Source organism: Camellia sinensis, chromosome 8, assembly GCF_055761805.1.
Source record: "Camellia sinensis isolate YWXY chromosome 8, ASM5576180v1, whole genome shotgun sequence".
NCBI lineage: Eukaryota > Viridiplantae > Streptophyta > Magnoliopsida > Ericales > Theaceae > Camellia > Camellia sinensis.
The window spans coordinates 154,759,290-154,783,210 of NC_138968.1; positions in this window are offsets into that span (position 1 = coordinate 154,759,290).

The window sequence follows — 23,921 nt, forward strand, 5'->3', positions numbered from 1 at the left end:
TCGGACTTTGGAACTGCAAGGAGTTTTGGAATAAATCAAATTGAAGCAAATACCAGGTGGGTCGTGGGCACCTAGTAAGAATAGCAGATATTCCCATTTGTATGAATTTTGAATGAGATAACCTTATTTGTACTGATGCTACCACTACTATTTCATCAACATGGTTACATGTCACCAGAATATGCATTGTACGGTAAATTTTTTGAAAAATTAGATGTATTTAGCTTTGGAGTGTTAATGTTAGAGATCGTGAGTGGCTAGAGAAACACTAGTTTTCATCTCACCAAACTATTGCTAACCCTTTTAGGATGGTTAAGTATCCTTTGTCTCTTTGGTTATCCTCTTATGTTGGTTGTTGGTTAGTTGGATATATAAGATAATTAATTAGTTTTGAAATTTTAATTTTTGATGGCTTCGACTCTTTACTGTGTAAAGTCTTGGGAGAATTGGAAACAAGGTAGCTATTTGGAGTTCATTGATCCGTCAATAAAGGATACATGCAACTTTAAGGAGGCATTGAAGAGTATTTGCTGTGAGGCTTTTGTGTGTTCAAGAATTTCCGGGTGATCGACCAACAATGTATGATGCAGTTCTCATGTTGAGCAATGAAAATGCCTCGGTTCCATCACCCAAAGAACCAGCATTTTCAAGTTGTAAGAGTTCTAACACTGTCAACTATCCTTCTCAAACATCGAGTAGCTATTCCAACAATGAGGTGACAATTAGCATGCTATAGGCTCAATAGAAGCTCTCAATTTTTCTATTTTCATTTGAAGTATTTATGTTAATGGTAGTAGTATTAACAGGTGCAGAAGCATACAAATGATGAAATTGTTGCCCACTCAGTCTTAAGTTTTATTGAATAAATTAGATTCCATCAAACTCAAGTGCCTTTTTAAAATTTTCCCATTCAAGTCTTCTTAGGTTCCAAGTGCCACTCTAAAATTTTCACACTGTATCTTCTTAGGTGTTCCTGCATCTTTCCTTTCAGTTACTGTGCATGATTAAGGGTAGCTGTCATAAGTCAAAACATGTGTTTCAATAATTATTGAAGCTGTCCATGCTCAACCCGCTTGAGGCCTATTCTCTAACTAATATTCTTCTAGCAATAATTGGACGAGGTTTATCATCGTAACAATTTGATTAGTGGTTGATCTGCTAGCATAATCTTTTTTCTTTTTTTTTGTCTCGCGCCTTTAATAGGCATTGGATGAGGCTGCATCAAATTTTCTTTTTAAATCTATGTTGAATCTGTGAAGGGCTTACTTTAGATGACAGAAAATTTAATGTTGTCTTTTTTGACAGTTGAAATTGAGAATCTGAGATAGATCTTGGATGACTTCTCACAATCATAGATTATAGTAAATTTCAAAAAGCTTGGAATTAGCAAGTTGTTTCACATGTTGATTTGTTTTGATCTGAAGTCATCTATCTAGGATTAATAATCCAAGTTGGTTCTGAAAATTTTACCAATTTAATCTATCTGTTTTTTGGGAAAAACACTAGTTTAATTTTAATTGACTATAAAAACCAGTAACTTACTAGGAAGCCACTCACAAGCTATAGAAATCAGTTGTATTCAGCAGTTCGACCCATTCAAAGATGGAAAACATTTTATTATCATTCTGTCGACTTCGGAATTAGATCATAATTGATAAATTCGATAGTTTTCTTTAAACCAGAAACAATTCACAAAACATATTGGTAAACTCAAAATGTGACATGTTCTGTTTTTACAGTAGTACTTTTTTCAATTCTTTCAGAACAATCGCTCTAATGTCATAATAAAATGATATAAATTTATTTTTTTATTTTTTATTTTTAAAAAAAACGAAATGGCTCATCAACAATAACAATTCGACAAGCTTATGGTAGGATAATTGCTTTACTGATTCTCTATCAATTGGATTTGCATTGAAATCTTTGGAAGACTCCAATTTTTGTTATTACTAGTTGCCTAAATGGTGAATGGAATTTATCTTCTTTACCAAGTTGTTCTTCACTCTATGACTGAATCGCAAATTTATATCTATTTATTATCTGACCAGAATGGCAAAAGCAATTTTGAATAGATTCTTATGTTTTGTTTGAATCTCATTATAATCAAAATGAATGCAGAAAACTTTTAATATAAATATTACAAATTCACGCTTATCAACTTAATTTTTTTTTAAAATTTTCATCTTGTAGTTCAGATTTATTTTATATATGAATTCCACACTACATAAATTTAATCTCAACTTTACATTTCTATTTAAGATAAATTCATGGTGATTAAGGTGGGTTAATATATTCCATAAAACTATACAGTAATAAATATTAGCCCTTAAAACAAAAATAACACCAAACCATTAGGCATCTAGGCTGCCAACCCATGTTCCCCAACCAATCGGACATTATTCGGCATAATCATGTGAAAAGATCTTATTCGGTATTAGGCTATTTAGCATGAGAAAATTTAACTTCTTTTTTATTTTATTTTTAAAATTATTTAGCATGAGAAAATTTAACTTCTTTTTTATTTTATTTTTAAAATTCTCTACTAATGAGGAACCTTAAAACAAATGATCATATCTGAAAAAAGTGATGAATGAGGAACCTTTAATGTTTATATTGACAATATGAATATTTACACTGTCAAATATGAATATTCACATCATCAAATTGTTAACGGTTCAAAAAATATTTGTAAGGGTAAAATTGTCCGTAAAATATTTTAAATATGAAAATTAGAATTTGATAAATTAAATTTTTAAATAATAGGATTTATTAAAATATAAAAATATATTACGGACTAATTGAGATACAATACAAGTATTTGAAAGAGAATTTCTTAATAAATTTCCCTTGATTTAAATATAAAAGAAGTTCTAACAAAATGAAAATAAACTGATTTTTTCGCAAGCCAAAATAACAAATCTATCTATATCTATTATATAAATGTGTGAGTGATTTTCCGATCACACTGCCCAACTCAGTATTCAGCTGGAGAGAATTGGCAGAATAGATGACACCTGGCTAACCTGCAACAGAAAGAGAAGATTCCGGCGGTGGTTCGTCCACCCGGGGGCACTCTAACGATCAAGTCAGTATATCTCTCAGAAATAATCAATAGTGCAAATCTCACTGTTCAGAATATAAATTGCGTACCTTAGACCCATGGGAGTGCCTCCCTTTTATAGCCAACATAATCCTAGTCCCAATAGAAGCCTAGCTCTAATGGACTTAGGATTATTGCTAATCTTGGACTCCCAGTAGGATTAGGATAAACTCTCTAAGAGTCTCATCTTTACCCAACTAAAGTCTTCTCTCATTCTAGGACTCTTGTCCCTTATCCGCTTATCTCGGATTCTGATATTTTCGGCGGTAACCTCGGCGTCATGACCAAGACACATGGCACCTCAGCTGACACGTCGGCGTCACCTTAGCCACGTGTTGGTACTCAAAAAATATATCCCCACAACTGCCCCCTAGGTTCTATTACCTTGGCATTCTAAGGTGATGGAACCTATATCATTCCTTTCTTCCAGTCCATCGGCCTAGCCAAGATCATCATCATAGGCCGATAAGTCTTTTTCAGAGATAAAGAATTCCAAGAGCTTCTTCACGCGTATAAGTTGTTATGCATAACAACTCAACCGTTTAGCCACATGTTTTCTCCTTACTGGATCGTACTCTGGACGCGCTTATAAATCGTTTCGCACCTACATGTGCCGTCTGACACATTCGTTGTTCCAAGCGCATTAATTGCCCTCTTTTGCCGCCGTTTCAAGTTTTTGACAAAACTTGTTTCCCCCTTTCGTTTTTTTTTTTTTTTACTTTACATTGTCTTCATTCAGAACTTTTTCTCTCTCTAGCTTCCTCTAATCCTCCATTTTTCCAAGCTCTGAAGCTCTGCCATCGCTACCGTTCACCTCTTCCGGCATGGTTCTTGCCAATCTGTTCTACCGCCGCCATTCTTCTGACTTCGGCGATCTCAAGCATTGGCTTCTTTTCTCTGGTAAGTCACCATTCCTCCTGGTTTTCAGTTCTTGTTGTGTTCCATGAAATTTTGCTTCATCATTTAGTCGCCATTGCTGTTTTACGCGAATATTTGATTTGTGAATCATGTATCTGAACATGTTTATTTCATAATTTTGCTCTTTGTCCATGTCTTGAACACTCGCACTGTTCACATGCCTGCTGGTTTCTGCCACTGTTCTTGGCCTGATACACTTGTGCAAACTTTTTGTCTTAATTTCTTAATGTCTTCATCACCACTTTTGTTTCTGAAACGGATCCCTGTTTTTTTGTTTTCCAGATTCGTTCCTTCAATCTTCATCTCCATAGCTTTAGGTTTGGGACTTGTTTGTAGAACCCACAATTTTTAGGAAAAACTGAAACGAATTCCTTCTAGATCCATACAAAACCCTTATCATAGCATATTTGTAGATTTTTAGCCGAGGTCCTTTAAACCCTTCAAAAATACTTCTTCCTGAAACCTAATATCTCCATTTAAGCCGACGTCATGGGTATGTGGGAACATAGGGTAAACACCCCGGAGAAATTAGGGTACTTTAGGCAGGAGTTCGAAATCCCGGCCGGCGTTCATCTGAGGTTGGCTGGGGAGGATGACTTTATCATGCCCGATGAAAACCTCATGCCTTTCCTAGTGGTTGAGTTTATTGAGTATGGACTTAGGTTTCCACTTGACCCTTTTTTTCCGTCAAATCCTTTATTTCTATAAGTTGAACCCAATGCAACTTGCCATCAACTCTTACCGAGTTATTAATGGTACCATAGCCTTAGCAAAACAAGAGAATGCTAGGATTACTCTTGCCGACTTCTAGTTCTGCTATACCATGTGTCGCCTGAAATTAGAAAAAGGCCACATTTATGACCTTAAGCCGAGGTCCATGGAATACAAAATTGTTGCCGACCTCCCTGACTCCAACAAGGAAGCGGGTGATGATTACTTCATCGTTTCGGGTAATTGGGAGTTTCAGCCAAACGATGACCTCCATCTTTATCCTTTAAGTCGAACAGTTTTCGGGGAAGGAGCTGGTAAGGGCCATCCTTCACGAGTTTTCTTGCTTTCTTGCATAAAGTTTTCAACATTCTTGCTCTAATGTCTATGCTTTTTTGTATTTTGCAGTTCTCTCTCAGCCACCAAAGGGCTTTCGTTAGTCTTTCTTTCCCAGCAAAGACTTGAAGAAACTACTGATTTTGCCAGTCCACAAGCGGAAGGCCCCTCTGCTTCTTAATTTCATCCCGACGTCCCAAAAAAGAAGAAGAAAAGCCTTTCTCCACCTTTTGCCACAACACCACAAGGTTCGTCCACATCTCGGACAGACCAAGGATCAACCTCAGATCCAGCTGAGCAGCCGTCAACCTCGGCTCTATACTTGATCCCGATACCCCAACGACAATGTCGGCGACAAACCGTTTTTCCTGCTGAGATGGACCGCCCAAAACCGGTTGCTAAAGATCTCTTAGCCAGTATTCCCTCTGATGTTGATGCTCAGCCAACACAAACCCAGCCTCCTCCAAAGCCAAAATGAATCAAAAAGGCTCAGCCAAAGGCAAAGGTGCCTCAGATCGACTCTGAGGATACCTTGCCAATTTCCAAACTGGCTCCAAGTGAGAAAACTGCCTCTGTCCCTGCGAAAAGGTCCACTAAAACACTTCCATCCGAATCTACCAAATCCAAAAGGTCGAGGTCATCTTCTGCAGCGACCTCGGGGTCTAAAAAGCCTGATGCCCCCTGGGCCTCCGAAATCACTCTGGAAGATGAGCCTGTTATGGCTAGTGATAGTGCCGATGACATCAATGTTAGCGTTGCCCTTAGTACTGCTCTACTTCTTCCAGGCGATCTGGAACGAAATGCCAAGTTCAGTGAGTACGAGAACTACGCTCTGATGCTTCAGCGCTCTGTTCAGGTAAGTGTTTTTGCTTGGTACTTTTTCTTTCTTTCTCTTCATTTCATACTTAGAATATTTTTTAATACTTATGTTTTTCTTTTAGGCCATCCAGCATGCCCACTCTTTCTCAATGTAATCTTTTGAGAACCGTGAGAAGCTAGTCGAAAAGAAGAGGGAGGTCTCCAGCCTTCAAAAAACCAATAAAAACTTGCAATCCAAGATGAAGACCCTGGAAGATCAGGCCGAGGTCGCTATTAAAACAAAAGACGCAACTGAGGAGAAGGTTGGTGCTGCTGAGGCGATAAACAAAGTCCTTCAAGCCCAGCTGAAGGAGGCCGAGGATAAAGTGGCCCAAGCCCAAAAAGAGCTTCAAGACGCCTTGGTCACCAAAGTGGTCGAAATTAAGGATGCCGACGAGAAGGCATATGCCCAGGGCATGGCCGATGTCACGGAGTCCTATGAAAAGCAAGTCAAGCAAGCATGCAACAAGGGTTTCTCTCTTGGTTGGATGACTTTGCTGAAGAAACTTGATATCCCTGAGGACACCTCCTTGAGGAATGCTGATGCCATTCCCCTGTCATTCCCTCCAACTCCACCTCCCAGTCAATCTGATAACGAATCTAATTCTGAGAATAAGGCCGATGAGGAAGTTTTGGTGAGGAAATCAAAGGAGACTACTGGGACCAAGTCCCCTTCTCTGAATGAGCAAGTCCTGGACTTGACTCAAGATGAGGAGGGTGAAGAGTTCCCAAAAGATGCTGCGGCTGAGAAGACATCGGCCGTCGTTCCTCTTGCCGACAAGAGCCTAGATGAAACTTTTGCAGAAATTGACGCCAAGCTCGCGGCGGATAAGGCTACTGAGATGTCTTCCCAACAATCGTCTGAACTTCAAACTCAACCAACTGCTACTGTTGAGGAGTCTTAACCTTATGTTTTTCCCTTGTTTTCCTGTAATTTGTTTTTTTTTTTTTTTTTTTTTGAAGTACTGTAAACTTTTCCATATTGCCGATGTGTTTTTAATACAACAAATCTTTTACTTTTGAATGCTTGCATGCTTGCTTTGTATGTCTCCATACTCGGAATATTTTTGCATATCTTTAATATATACTTCAATTCTCGTGCAATCTTCTCGGGGTGACACACCTTAGTTATACAAACTGATGTTTTACCACAGCAAGTACCCAAGTACTTTTCTTGGCATAACCTTGGTTTCATCTTGTAAATTTTTTCATAAAATTTCAACAAGTGTTTAACCTTGGCTTAACTTTAACTTGTAAATTGTCCACAAATTTCAACAAGTGTTTAAGTAATGATTTTGGTTTAACTTCAACTTGTAAATTGTCCACAAATTTCAACAAGTGTTAAACAATAATTTCGGTTTAACTTCAACTTGTAAATTGTTCACAAATTTCAACAAGTGTTAAACAATGATTTCGCTTCTCTTTGCCCCCTCATGTGAACCTAAGTTCTACTTGGGTTCTCATTATACATGTATCCTAGAGACAATGTCAAGTATTTTGAAAAGAAAACCAAGCTGAATCTTTATTTATTTACTTCGGCAAATGACAAAAGAACAAAGGAATTCTAATGATAGAAAAATTTCAAATTGCAAGTGTTCCAAGGCCTTGGTAACTCTTTGCCCTCATTATCTTCAAGTCGATAAGCCCCATTACCCAGTACCGAGATTATTCTGTAGGGTCCTTCCCAATTTGGGCCAAGCTTCCCCTCTTTGGGATCCTTTTTATTGCCGACGACTTTTCTCAAGACCAGGTTGCCGACTTGGAACTCCCTTAGGTTAACTCTCTTGTTATAAGCTCTGGCAAGCTGCTGCTGGTACGCTGCGAGCTGAATCACAGCTTTCTCCCTTCGTTTTTCTAGAAGATCCAGATCTCGGGCTAAGAGTACATTATTAGTTCCGTTCTCTACTCCCTGGGTTCTGATTCCTGGGATGCCGACCTCCAGCGGAATAACTGCTTCTGTGCCATAAGCCAGGGCAAAGGGGGATTCCCCTGTTGATCTTCTTGGCGTAGTCCGATATGCCCAGAGCACATTGGGCAGCTCGTCCACCCACTTTCCTTTTGCTGCCTACAGCCTCTTTTTTATCCCGTCCAGAATTACTTTGTTGGATGCTTCTTCTTGTCCATTGCTTTAGGAAAAGCTTGGTGTTGAAAAATAGTTCTTGATTTTGAACTTTGCACAGAAGATCTTAATTAGCTTACTGTCAAATTGTGTTCCATTGTCTGCAACTATTGCCCTTGGAATCCCAAATCTGGTGATGATATTTTTCCAAATGAATTTCTTTACATCCATATCTCGAATTTTGGCAAGGGGTTCAGCTTCTATCCACTTAGTGAAGTAATCAATTGCCACTAGCAAATACTTCCTTTGCCTAATTGCTTGGGGTAGTTGCCCAACGAGATCCATGCCCCATTGGGCAAATGGCTAAGGACTGGATACAGGGTTCAGGTTTGCTGCTGGTTGGTGTATCAGTGGTGCGAATCTTTGGCACTTTTCATATTTCTTCACATATACTTCTGCATCCTTCTGCATGTAAGGCCACCAATACCCCTGGGTAATGGCCCTATTGGTGAGTGATCTGTCCCCAGCGTGACTTCCACAAATTCCTTCATGAATTTCATATAAAAAATCTCCAACTTGTAAAGGATGTACGCACCTTAAAAGGGGTCCAGTGAAGGACCTTCTGTAGAGATGCCCCTCTGCTGTCAGACTGAATCTTGCCGACTTCAATCTGATCTTGTGTGCCTCTTTATGATCGTCCGGCAGCTTCCCTTCTTTCAGGAATACAACAATTGCGTCCATCCAGCTTGGTCCCATGTCCACACACATTGCTTCATGCTTTGTGGATAGTGGCTCGACGCTTGGGCTCGACAAATAGTCGATAATTATTGTCCTTTCTTTTCCAGGTTGTGCTGCACTAGCTAGGTAAGCCAACGCATCGACGTGGCTGTTATCATCTTGGCTAACCTGAAGTAGTCGGCAGTTCTGAAACAAGGTTGCCAGCTTAATGACCTCCTTTGCGTAGGCCGACATCCGTTCATCTCGGGCAACAAACTTGCTCGTTGTCTGGTTGACAATGAGTTGGGAGTCGCAGAAGACTGTTACCTCGTCTGCCTCTGCTGCTACTACCAGCTTCAGTCCTGCAATCAATGCTTCATACTCTGCTTTGTTATTTGAGGCTTTGAACCCCAAACGAATGGACTATTCCACTATCTGTCCATCTGGATATATTAGCACTACTTCTTCCCCCGCTCCCTGTCGTTTTGAACTCCCATCAACGAACAGTCGAAATGAGTCACCGATGTAAATACTGCAGGGTCTAAGTTTTTTTTCTTTTCTTTGTTCTTTCGCCTTTGGCTGAGATTCTCCTTGCTTGTTTGGACATCGTTCATCCTGGCTCAACGGAGCCCGATGTTTGATGGATTCTGGCGTGAACTCGGCCACGAAGTCGGCTAAAACCTGGCCTTTGATTGCTGTCCTTGGCCTGTACTCCAGGTCATACCGGCCTAGGGTGACTGCCTACCTGGCTATTTTTCCTGTCAGGTCTCCTTGTTGCAGTAAGGACTTTAAGGGGTGTTCTGTTAGCACCACAATTTTATGGGCCTGGAAGTAATGGTTCAACTTCTTTGAAGCCATTGCTAAAGCCAGTGCCAATTTTTCTAAGGGTAGATACCTCGTTTCTGCATCGGCCAGGGTTTTGCTTACATAGTAAACAACCCTTTGTTCCCCTTTGTCTTCTCGGACTACTACTGCGCTCACTGCGTTTTCTGAAACCGCTAAGTACAGGAACAGCTCCTCCTCAGGTTCTAGATTTGAAAGAATTGGAGCTGTGGTCAAGTACTTCTTCAGGTCGGCCAAAAGTGGCTTCGCATTCTTCGGTCCACAAGAAGTCTATGGCTTTCTTCACTAAGTTGAAGAAAGGTCTGCACTTGTCTGAGCTTCTGCTGATGAACCTATTCAGGGCTGCGGCCCTTCCAGTTAGCATTTGCACCTGTTTTGCCGACGTCAGGCTCTTCAAATCCAGTATGGCCTTGATTTGATCTAGGCTGGCCTCTATGCCCCCTCTAGTCACCAGGTATCCCAGAAACTTACTAGATCTTACTCCAAATACACACTTTGCTGCATTGAGTCAGAGCCGATATGTCTTAAGGATGTCGAAGACTGCTTTCAGGTCGGCCAGATGACCTTCAGGTTCCTTGGTCTTCACGACCATGTCGTCAATGTACACTTCTACCATTCCGCCAATCAAGTGTTTGAACATCTTGGTTACTAATCTTTGGTAAGTTGCTCCTGCGTTTTTCAACCCGAAAGGCATCACTCTGTAGCAGTACAGTCCTTTGGGGGTGATAAACGCAGTCTTCTCTTCATCTGGGGAGTACATGGCTATCTGATGGTACCCCATGTATGCATCCAGGAAGCTCATCCTCTCATGCCTCGAAGTGGCGTCTACCAGCTGGTCAATCTTTGGTAGAGGAAAGCTGTCTTTGGGACAGGCTTTATTTAAACTGGTAAAGTCTACACAGACCCTCCATTCACCATTCTTTTTCTTCACCACTACTGTGTTCGATAGCCATGTCTGGTAATTTACCTCTCGAATGGCCCTGGCCTCGAGAAGTCTGTCTACTTCTTCTTCCACTACTTCGACGTGTACCAACGTCGGTCTTCTTGCTCGTTGAATTACAGGTTTGGCCGACCTGTCAACGTTCAGCTTATGGCAAGTGACCTCGAGGTCAATGCTTGGCATTTCGTAAGGTATCCATGCGAACACCTCAATGTTTGCTCTAAAAAAAGCTTCCACCTTTTTTTCCTCTTCTTCGGCTAAACCCGAGCCGAGAAGAAAGAAGCGTTCTTCATCCCCCTCCTGGACGAGGATTTTCTTCAGTGCTTCTTCACTCTTCTCGGCTGGCTCCTTGCCGACATCCTCTAGGACCTCCACGTCCTCATCTTCAATCTCTGCCTTCTCTAGTTCTCGAATGCTGCAGATGGATTTCATTGCTGCCATGGAGTAATTTTTTGCCTGCAGTTGGTCTCCTCTTATCTCTTCAATTCCATGCTCTGTTGGGAACCGCAATAGTTGATGCAGTATTGAGGGAACAGCCCTCATTGCATGCAACCAAGGCCTTCCCAAGATGATGTTGTAAGGGGAGGGTGTGCCGATTACGGTGAACTCTGTTGTTACCTTCCTGGTGCCCGCCTACACCTCCAAGCTGGTTGTTCCCAGTGGCCATGTCGGTGTTCCATTGAACCCGACCATTGGGCTATTGATTGCTCCATATCGTCTAGGTGAAGGCCAAGCTCGTTGTAACATCGAACGTACATGATGTCGCAAGAGCTGCCTTGGTCAATCAGGATGCGTTTTACTTGACGCTCCCCAACCTGGAGGGATACTACCAAGGCATCATTATGCGGATGCTGTACCATCTCAAGGTCGGCTTCTGAAAAGGACACTACTAGTCCTTGGCGCTCCTCTGCTCGATGTCTCTTTTTCCCAACTTGGTAGACATGTTGCAGGTGCTTCACCTTCTAGGTCTCCCCTCTAATTTCGTTCTCGTTGACCTTCGAGTGAATCACATTGACTACCCGAGGTCCTTCTGCCTGAGGTTGTGGTGCTGGGGGAGGCGGAGCTGTTGGCGCCTGAGGCAATCTTGCCTGTTCTTCCCTTGTCCTGGCTTCATCAATGAGGTCTCTCAGATGGCCTTGCCTCACCAGTTCTTCCAAGTGTGTTTTCAGGGCTCTACAACCCTGAGTCGTGTGCCCATCTTCATTGTGATAAGCACAATGTCTGCCAACGTTCCTTTCCATAAATTCTCCTGGTGCCTTCGCTGGTGTTCTGAAATAGGGTTGGTTCCGTATCCGGTCCAGGACTTTGGGAATCGGGATTTGAAACATAGTTGTTACTGCCTGTGTGGCCCTCAGTTCTATTTCTTGTTTGCTTGATCCATTGTTACCTCGGCCTCGCTTCGGCAAGCCGTTTCCTTTCTCTTGTTTTATCTCCTTAGTCCCTGATGTGTCTTCTTCGGCTCTAGCATACTTCTCGATTCTCGCCATGAGCTTTTCCATACTTTTTGGCAATGCCTTTGCCAAAGACTTTCGTAGTGGACAGTTGTCTAGGCCGTTCTTGAAGGATACGACAGCCACCTCTTGATTGCATTCGGGTATTCGGTTGAACACCTCATAGTATCTTTTTGCATAGGCCCTAAGGCCTTCATCCTTGCTGATCTTCAGAGCCATCAATGCATCCACCCTTAATGGCTGCAGCTTGTTTGTCACGAACCTGGCCACAAACATCTCGGTCAGGCCTTCCCAAGTCTTCACGCTTTCCTTTGGTAATTTGTGGAACCAATCTGATGCAATCTCCCCGAAAGATGAGGGGAACACTTTCCAGAGCAACGGCTCGTTCCCACTATACAATGTCATTGAGTTCAAATATAGTCCAACGTGGAAGTTGGGGTCTGACTTATCATCGTATATTTGAAACATCGGCATACTAAATCTCTTCGGTGCCTCAAACCTGTCCAATTCTACTGAGAATGGTGTTCTCAGCTTATCTGGGGAGGTTACCTCGGGGTCGGCATTATGTTGCTTCCTCTTGAGGTAATCTCTTAAGTCCTCCTTCGTCCACCCAGGAGCTCGGCTATCTCCTGCTTTCAGTCTTTTTGGTGCGCTACTTTTAGCTTCGTGGTGAGTCCTTTTCGACCCTTCTCCATGAGTTGTGTCGAAGCACAGTGCCTGCCCTGAACATGCCGATGTCCTTTGGGGTTTGCCTCCTTTGTGCGATGCGTCCTCCGTGATTCTTCTCTTCTTGACTCTCTTCGTTCGACTTCCCTAGAAGGTCGGTGAGAGTATCTTTCGCTCCCATTGTGCTGAGGTGCTACGGGGATTGTTTTCTATCCTCCCTTCTGGGCATTGGCTGCTGGAATCGGCGTGTCCTGCAGCGGAAACGGTGGCTGCATGACGTTATTTTGCATCAGGAAATTGACGACCGACTGTAGGTCTGCCAATTTGTTTGCCATCTCTTTTACCTCTTCGTCTCTCCGCAGGCACCTATCCTTCCAAACCTGGAGGTCGTCCTCGTTGTAGTATCCACTTCGATTTGGTTTCTTTGGTGCATCGCCAGTCTGGCCGATGTCTTTCACTCCGTGATTCTGGTCATGAGTTTCTGCGTTGCATTCGTTTCCTGTGATATCAAGGTCAATAGGTCTCCCACTCCCAGCAGGAGTGTCGTCCCCAATCTTTTCCTTCTGTCCGTTACTGGTCATCTATTCTCCTTTCTTTCCCACAGACGGCGCCAAATTGTGTGAGTGATTTTCTGATCATACTGCCCAACTCAGTATTTAGCTGGAGAGAATTGGCAGAATAGATGACACCTGGCTGACCTGCAACAGAAAGAGAAGATTCCGGCGGTGGTTCGTCCACCCGGGGGCACTCCGACGATCAAGTCAGTATATCTCTCAGAGATAATCAATAGTACAAATCTCACTGTTCAGAATATAAATTGTGTACCTTAGACCCATGGGGGTGCCTTCCTTTTATAGACAACATAATCCTAGTCCCAATAGAAGCCTAGCTCTAATGGACTTAGGATTACTGCTAATCTTGGACTCCCAGTAGGATTAGGATAAACTCTCTAAGAGTCTCATCTTTACCCAACTGAAGTCTTCTCTGATTCTAGGACTCTTGTCCCTTATCTGCTTATCTCGAATTTCGATATCTTCGACGATGACCTCGGCCTTGCTGAGATAACCTCGGCGTCATGACCAGGACACGTGGCACATCGGCTGACACGTCGGTGTCACCTTAGCCACGTGTTGGTACTCAGAAAATATATCTCCACAATAAAGAAAATGGAGTTTCTAGTGAGAAGGCTTATGAGAGCTCTAAAGTCTCATTCCACAATTGCTAATTTTTGTGATTTTAAAAATATTTAAAAATAATTCTATTAGCTAACAAAGTAATTATAGATTAAAAAAAAAAACAAAAAATCACTTAAAATTTTGAATTACAAATTCCTAAAATCTCTCTCCCCCAAATATTTTTCTCTTTCTTAAATCTCATCTCATAACAAAGTAACTATACATTTAAAAAAAAAAAAAAAAAAAAACACAAATCATCTAATAACAAAGTAATTCTATGTTATTTTTTTTTGAAATATATATATATATATATATATATTAAAACGAACATAAAACCACAATTGTTAATTTTTGTAATTTTAAAAATATTTAAAAATAATACTATTGACTAACAAAGTAATTATAGATTAAAAAAAAACTGCTAATTTTTTTAATTTAAAGATATTTTAAAATAATATTATTGACTAACAAGGTAACTATAGATTTAAAAAATTAATAATTGAATTACAAGTTTTTAAAATCTCTCCCCTAATATTTATCTCTTTTCTAAATCTCATAATCTATCTATGTTATATATTTTACCAAAGTGACTTTTCATCTTAGAGATTCTAAGTGTTTCAAAACCTTAAATCTAATTTTTTAGAATATAAATCTTATACAATCTTCTTTTTCTTAAAATAAATATAATGAAAAGAAAACTCTCTCACCTCTCATAAAATGTATACTATTAAAATCTTTCACAACTGGTCTAATATATATAAATCTAAAATTAAGCCTAACATAAAACAAAAATTAAACCTTATATTTAGATTCTCTCTTTATTCCATAATTAAATACAATTTTATTCTCAAATAAATTTAAGCATATCTATACTATATATAATTTTTTTTTAAAATCTCATAATTTATTATTTTTTATAATGATTCCATGATTTATAATTTAGAAAAGAAAAGATGAAAAAAATTATTCTTGTGTACCTTTTCTCTAACCAATTCTTTCTTCTATCCAAAAATTTTAGACATCATACATTATACTTTTTCCAAGGCATTTATGTCTTCCCCGCCCTATAAATATTACATTCATGAAACAATAAAACTCATTCTTTTTTAACTTTATTTTTATAAGACAATTTATAGGTTAGTTTGTGTTTAATCTATTCTATTCTTTAAACAGGCTCTTTTATCTTTTAAGTACACCATTTTTTCTTCTTGTTCTTGTTCTTGTTCTTGTTCTTCTTCTTCTTCTTCTTCTTTTTTAATGTATGACCATTTTTTTGTTTTTATATTTCATATTTTTTATGTCATTTTTTACTCCACTCTATCAACCATTATCTATTTTTTATTTATAACTATTTTTTGTTGGTTAATATTGTTTACCTAGAATTTCTATATTAAAATTGTGTGATAGGGTTATTTGTATAATAAAAAATATGTCACTTATTATAAAGTGATAGATCAAAATTCAAACAAAATATTTATTAATAAGTTTTTTGTATTGATTTTATGTTTATATATCATTATTTTTTTTTAATTTATTTTAATATTTTTTTGATATCATGATATGTGTTAATTGACAGTTGGTGCAGAGCATTACTTCAAAGGCATATAATAATTTTTCAAAGTTATAAAACGAAAATATTAATTTTAATCAATTTTTTCAAAACTATTAAAGGTGTTAGTCAATTATTTAATTATTTATCATTAATATATGCAGCTCCTCTCTTCTTTTATGGTACTTATCTCTCTACTCTACTATGAGTTCATATGTTTTTAGAAAAAGATCATATGTAATTTAAAATTTTAAATCTTTTTATATAGGAAATTAAAAAATAAATTTTAGAATTTAAAATATAGCTATACAAAATCATATCTACAGCGATCCCAGTTTTTCCTTTTTTGTTTAATTGTATTCCGGACTTGGTTCTGTGGATGTTGTTGTTGTTTTATTCTCGTTTCCATGCTTTACTCTTTGTATTTGAGTCTTGAGTTGTGTTGGGCATGTTTGAAACAGGTTGGTTGTGTTTAGAAACCAAGAGTTGATGCCCAGATTTTGGCTTTCACGCTCGAGCGGGGCTTTTGACGCTCAAGCGGGCCCTTTGCTTTTGTTCCTCCGCTCGAGCGGGCAGTTTGGCGCTCGAGCAGGATTATTTAGTCTCCAGTATTTTTTTCCCTGCAGGTCATCGGACGCTCGACCGTCCATTTTCACGCTCGAGCGGGGACCTTCGTTTACGCTCGAGCGACGCTTTTCACGCTCGAGCGTGAGTCTGTATCTAACGCTCGAGCGGATTGTGTTGTATATCAGTCCGAATTTTAGCATTTTGAATCACTTTTTCGAGCCATTCTCTCTCTCTAGCTTTTCAAAACCGTAATTTGAGAGCTTCTCTCTCTAGAACTCTCTCTCTCTCTCTCTCTACATTTTGATCTTGGTTTAGTGAGACCTAACCCTTGTGCCTTCATTAAAGTGGTAGAGCTTTGCAAGACCTCCATTTTGATCCGAAAATCTTGGGGTTTGGAGCACTTTTGAGTTGGTTCATCATCTTCTTTGGGTCTCTTCACTTGAGATAGGGATAACTACTCATATTTATGGTCTTTGACATAAACTTGTGGTCATTTTGATTTAATGTTGGAGTTGAGAAATTTTGGGTGTTAGGGTTTCAAAATGTATAAAGAGAGGTTTTGTCCTTTTGACCAATACATGGGTATTTTGGGTCTTAAAATAAGGTTATTGATGTTTATTGATGATATTTGGACCTTTGGGTCAATGTTGAGAAAAGGGGGAGAAAAGCCCTAATTTATTGTGATAAATTAATTTGTATAATTAATTTGGAAAGGTTATGGAAATATGAAATTGAGTTGAAAATAATGAAATTGGGTAATTATGAGGTTTAATGGTGGAGTTGGATTGATTGATCACTCACCTTTGAAATTGTAGATAATTTATCTGCTTGATAATTTATTATCTGTTTAGAAATAATTGTTTTGGGCTATCGGTGGAGGATAGTCTTGATTGTTATAGACACTACATGATGATTAGGTGAATTAAAACTAATCAATTGAATATGTCATTGAATATGACGGATGGGATAACACATTGAATATGTGCTTAGCTTGATCATTGTATATGATAAGTGTTTAAATACATTGTATATGTATATTGTTTGGGAGGAGATAAGGAATGTACTCCACGGTTTGAGAGGAGATAAGGGATGTACTCCACAGTTTGGGGAGGAGATAGGGGATGTACTCCTAAACCGGATTTGGGAGAAGATAGGGGATGGACTCCAGTGATAACTAAGTTGGCCGGAGTGTCCAGGGTGAAATTCCCGATATCCTAATTGCATTTGCATAACGTAGATAAATTGAAGTATTGAAATGATGATAATATGAGTTGTAGTCTCATTTGAACTTGAAATGTTAAAGTGTTAATTATGTGAGTAGTAGTCTCATGTTAATTGATCATAACCGAAGTATTGTTGATATGAGCTGTAGTCTTATTTGAACTATCTGGATGAATAGGGAACCATATCTATGAATTGGTTTGGATAATGAAATGGAAAGAGATGTATGTTTGTTTATATGAGTTAAACATTTATCAAATGTCAATGTTTTAGTTATTGCTCATATTATGTTTAGCATATCTCTACTGGGTGTTGGCTCACCCTATATAGGACATCATTTTTAGGTTCAGGTGTTAGGCCGCCCCCAAGGCCTTAGCTTGGATGGTTTTGGGAGTTGAAGACTCTTTTGGTTGTTTTGTTTTAATATTTTGGTGATACATGTAAATTCAAGCCAAGGGCTTATTTGTGTAAAGAGTTAGAACTCTTCTTTTGTTATAACCAAGTGTTGACTTGGAAAGTTGTAAGCCTACATGGCATTTACTTTTGTTGTCAACATGTATTACTTTTTGTAAGAATACTCTGATGAACAGAAATATGTTTTATTCTCTTGTCTATGTATATCATGAATAGTGGGTTTATATGTATTATTTTGAGGGCGTTACAATATCCTTTTAAATATAGCTATATTTGTAGTTAATTTTAATCTATCTATTACTTATCCTTATTTATATTATTATATAAGTAAAAATGTTGTACAATAATTGAAGTTCAAAGTCCTAATCTATTTTATTTTTCAAAATTTAAAATTGTTAAAATGCATATGTTGCAATGTTATGCCCCCAAAATATGATAACGATAAACTATTCATAAGATCTATGAAAAAAATGAAAAGGTTATACTTACATTCACCAGAGTTCATATTACAGAAGATATTATATGCATTACGCTTTCATATATGTTCATTCTGAAACTACAGCATGAAATACTAGTTGATTACAACAAAATAAACGCCCAAAGAGCTTACACCTTTTCCAAGATATCACTTGGTTATAACAAAAGAAATAGTCCTAACTCTATACATATAAAACCCTCGGCTTGAATAAACATTTAGCACAAAACAAAATAAAAAAATGGAGCCTTCAGCCCCTAAACCTCTCAAACTATGTCCTTGGAGGCGGCATGTCACCTGTACCTGAAAATGATTTTCCAAGTAAGGTGAGCCAAAACCTAGTAGAGATATGCTAAAACAGTATATGAGATTTAACTAAGATGTAAGCATTAAATAAATGTTTAACACTTAAACTAACTGACATCTTCTTTTCATGACCAACCATGTAATGACCCAATTTTTTTTAAATAGCCAGCGCATAATTTAATTGAGCAAATTTTCGAATTTGATTGCCATATAAATTCTGTGCAAAAAAAGTTCGGTTTTGTATTTTTTAAAAATAGTTCTCGATCTCAGAAAATTATGAAATTTTTATATGTTGTTCTTATATTCGTCTAGCACGTTGGAAAAAAATTTCAGCATATAATGATGGGTATTTATTTTATGAAAATTCACGGACTAATTGGTGTTCAGTTTAATTTATAGCATAATTTAAAATTGAGTTTTGGGTGTTCGGACTATGATTTGACATAAATTAGTTGAAGATTTATTTTAGATTATTAAAATCTATTCATTTTGGACCCAATTGATTGAATTGTGACCCGTCAGTATCCATTTAATAGTGTTGTGGTTTTATTATTATTATTTGACTACCGTAAAAGAGTTGTGAATATTTATGGTGTTTACCATTAAACGAAATATATTTTGTGGTGAGAAAATATTATATTTACTTTTTGTCATTAAAGATGTTAAAATATATTTTTGATTGATATATGTATATATATATATAGGTGTATATATAGTTAGATATTTGGTTAGATGTTTGTTTATAATATATAGATATATATATATATATATATATATATATATATAAAAGTGACCAAATAGGATGTTTGTTCAACTTTGGGTTCTTGTCGTGGGGAGAAAGAGAGAAAAAAGGATTCTAATGTTGGTTTTTCATGGGTTTGATCTAGTATAAGTCATTTTTGACCCCTAGTGCTATTGATCAAAACGTAGAGGGCGGAAAAAGTGTCGTTTGGCTCCGAGCATATTTAATTTCTGTTGCCAAAAAATTTGAAAGCTTTTTGGCTTGAGGTAGGGATTTTTCCTACACTTATTTATGTACTTTTACTTGATTATACGGAGCTTAGAGTTGTACATAATTTAATTAGATTTATTGAAAAATTTGTGATTTATTTGCTTAGAAAGGAAATTTTGAGAAAAATAAAGAGTTGATGCCCAAATTGTGAAAGTGTAAACTTGGAATATGTTTGTAAGGTTATGAAAGAGCTATGTTTTAAATTTGAACAAAAATGGACTTCGATTCGATAGGTTTCGAAATTTTTACCGTTTTGTGACCAAAAAAGCATTTTTAAAGAAAGCAAAGGAATTACGTTTAACTTTTGGGGCTTTTGATCAAAATAGGATGTCATAGTTGAATAATATTTGGAGAATGAGTTTGGAAAGAAAATGATGTTTTCTTGGGTATTAACGGTATTATTTTGCTTAATGTATCTATTGGAATAAAATCGACACGGTTAGAAATGGACATTGAGAGGTTACCGGACGTGATTGTAATATGAAAACTAGTGTAGTTCATATTTGATGAGATGTGGAATACATTGTATTTACCAACAAATTTGGAATTTAATTGTTTAAATATCTATTTAGAAATATCTGTTTTAGGCTATCGGTGGAGGATAGCCATGATGGTTGTAGAAATGCATGAGACTTAGGTAAATTGCACCACATTCCTCATTTGTTGCATTGGACATTGCATTACATTCATTTCATTGGAAATATATCTGTTTTTGAGAAATGTTTAGAAATGTATCTATTTATGAAAAGATGAATACTTGGTGAATCTGGGTAGGGGGTGTGGAACCGCACGGTTAGGTGTCGAGCCTTCCAGTTTACTGGTAAAAATGACAGTGGTAGTGCATTAGGGTCTACTTGCAGACAATCACCTAGGGATTTATAGAGCCTGTATTCATGTAACATATATGGTTTAAAATGGAAATGGTTTTATATCTGTTGTTGCGTCTCAGCATTGCATGCTTTATAAAAAAAGGAGATAAATTGTTTTATCATGAGCATGGCATGAGCATACTCATTTTTAGTCTTGTAATGGTTCATATGTTGTGTAGTATATCTCTACTGGGCTGTAGCTCACCCTATAAGGGAAGCCATTTCAAGTACAGATGCTATGCCTCCGCCAATGCATTGACTTGGCAGGACTCGGAGCTAAGGCTTCATTTTTGTTTTATTGTTATTTGTTGAATGTAAGTCCAGGGCTATATTTGCGTTGAGTTGAAACTTCATTTTGTGTAATCAAGAATGTTCTTGGATAAATTTGTAAGCCTGTGGGGTACTTATTATCTGTTTGGCTTCCATTTCATACTTGTTGTAAAATGTATGCTTGGGATTGGAACTAGGGCATTGAGATGTGAATAGCGTGTATTTGGCATTTGGGATTTAATGGAATGGATATACGGAATAGTTAGCTATATATGTGTGTTTGTCCATCTGGTGGGTTTTGTTGCATAAATAGATATACCTTGCCAAATTTTCAGGGCATTACAAACCAATAATGACATCAATATCTCATTCCATTTCCATTTATTTATTCAAATCAACTCACAGATATAATTCCTTGATATCTAAATAATCCCAAACGAGATTATAACTCATTTGTTAACACTTCAATAGCAATCATTATTCAAACATTTCAATTTTCTAGCCATTTTACGGAATTCACATCCGAGGGAATCAACACCACTATATATATATATATATATATATATAAGATTTCAGGACTTTCACCCTGGACACTCCGCCCAACTTAGTTTTCAGTGGAGTCCATCCGCTATCTCCTCCCAAACAATGAAGTACATCCCCTATCTTCTCCCAAACAAAGATACATGTACAATGTGTTTAAAACGTTGTCATATACAATGACTAATCAATTCACATATTCAATAGTTTAATCAAACCGTCATATTCAATGACATAATTCAAACGATTAGTTTCAATTCACCTAATCCTCATGCAGTTTCTACAACAATCATAGCTATCCTCTACCGATAGCCCAAAACAGATATTTCTAGACAGATATACAATCTATCATATTGATGATTTACCAAATTCCCATAAGTGAGTGATTTAGCAAATCTAATTACACCATTCAATTATACGCCCCTTCAAATTTCATATTTCCACATCAATTTCATTATTTATACAAAATAATTTATTTGATTCAAATTAGGGCAATCTTCCATCTTTCACCAAATATTAAACCCAAGACCAAATTTCACCCATTATCTTCCTAAATCCCACCATTTATTCAAAATGACAAATACCTAAGTTAAAACCCATATAAAATAGTAAAATATCCCTACCTCAAGTGTAGAAGCTCAAAAAGAAGAGAAGAACTTCAAAAATGCCCCAAATTCGGTTTGACTCGGATAAAAAGAAAGCTCTTGAGATGCTCCAACACTTTAACAAAGGAACTAGGGTTGAGAGATACTTAGATCTATGAGTATTTGTAGAGAGAGAGTATTTTAGAGAGAGAAGGTGCCGAATTAGGGTTTTGAGGTGAAAAGATCTTAATTTTCTGTGTAAAAAATGAGTTGCTACGAACTGATATACGCAGTCCTCGCTTGAGCGAAGGAGTTGTTGCTCGAGCGACCAGACACAACAAGTGACCTAGCTCGAGCGCAAGAAGCGTCGCTTGAGTGAACAATGCAAAGCTTCAGGTCTGCTACAGACGCACACGCTTGCCCGAGCGAAGGAATAAATAACACAAGGCTCGCTTGAGTGCAAGAAGCCTTACTCGAGCAAAGAACTTCATCTTCTCCAGAAATGTTGCATCTGAAAAGAAACCTGAGAACTCCTAATTCTTGCTCGAGCGCAAGAAACCTCACTCGAGCGGAGAAGCAAATTACAAGAAGCTCACTCAAGTGCAAGAAGCCTCGCTCGAGCGAAGAGGCCAAAATCTGAGCAGCAACAATCTAAACCAATCAACAACCAACCTGTTCCAAACACGCCTAACAAGTTCTAAAACACAAGTACAGAGGGTCAAAGGGGAAAAACAAGACATGGATACAATATTCAATCACTCGAGCGAGAAGAAAATTACAAGAAGCTCGCTCGAGCGAAAAGGCCAAAATCTGGGCAGTAACAATCTAAACCAATCAACAACCAACCTATTCCAAACACGCCCAACAAGTTCTAAAACACAAGTACAAAGGGTCAAAGGGGAAAAATAAGACATGGATACAATATTCAATCACGGAACCCGAGTTCGGAACACAATGAGGGGTGGGGAAAAACCGGGATCGCTATAGCCTTCCCCTCCTTAAAGAATTTCGTCCCTGAAATTTTAGTACAAGTTTCAAAACTCATGATTACCCAATTTTCAAAATATTCACAATTCAATTCTCAACATCATGACTCGCCCATCGGTCATTCAATCTCTTCACAAGAGAACAAATCCACAACATCTAGCTCAACATGTATTACCAATATGTATTCTTTCGAAATTTAACTAATTTCAATACATATATCTCATATTTCCAAAACATATTCAGTGTTTATGATAAATTTACATTTTCAAAATTAAAACAACATATACAATGTCCAAATCAACTTGCATTTCCGAAACATATTCAACATATACAATGCTTTCATAATTCAAAACATATACAATGTTGTCATAGTTCCTCAACAAAACTAAAATTTCAACACATTCTCAAACATCAACAAATAAGTCCGGATATTTCTCACAGACTTCCAATTCACGCTCCCAAGTTGCTTCCTTAACTCCGTGATGTTTCCACAATACTTTAACCAAGGGAATTGTCTTGTCTCGCAAGACTTGGTCCCGTCTATCCAAAACTCTCACTGGTCTCTTGTACGAGGCATCCCCGTCTACCTCTAAGTCGGTCCAATCCAATACATGTGATGGGTCCGGCTCATACTTCCGAAGCATACTAATATGAAACATGTCATGTACCCCGGAAGTTGTGACGGCAACGCCAAACGATATGCAACCTCCCCAATCCGCTCAAGGATCTCAAAAGGGCAATTAAACCGAGGGGATAACTTCCCATTCTTCCCAAATCTCATCAAACCCCGTCTAGGTAATATTTTTAAAAAGACATGATCACCCATCTCGAATGGCAAAGGTCTTCTCCTACGGTCGGCATAAATCTTTTGGTGACTCTGGCCTGTAACCAACCTCTTACAGATAAGTGCCACTTTCTCCGTCATTTCCCGAACCAACTCTGGACCTAACAAAGGTGTATCACCCACCTCGGCCCAACACACTAGAGATCTACACGGTCGGCCATATAAGGCCTCAAACGGTGCCATACCAATACTCGATTGGAAACTGTTATTGTAGGCAAACACCACTAAGGATAATTGTCTCTCCTACGACCCCTTAAAGTCAATGACACAGCCTCAAAGCATATCCTTAAGGATCTGAATAGTACGCTCGGACTGCCCGTCAGTCTGAGGATGGTAAGCCGTGCTAAAAGTCAATCTAGTGCCCAAGGCACTCTACAAGCTCTGCCACAACCGAGCAGTGAAACGCGGGTCTCTATCCGAGATAATCGTCACAGGGACCCCATGCAACCTCACTATGTCCCGAATGTACAAGTCAGCAAGGTAATCTACCAAATCTCTTACGCGCATAGGAATAA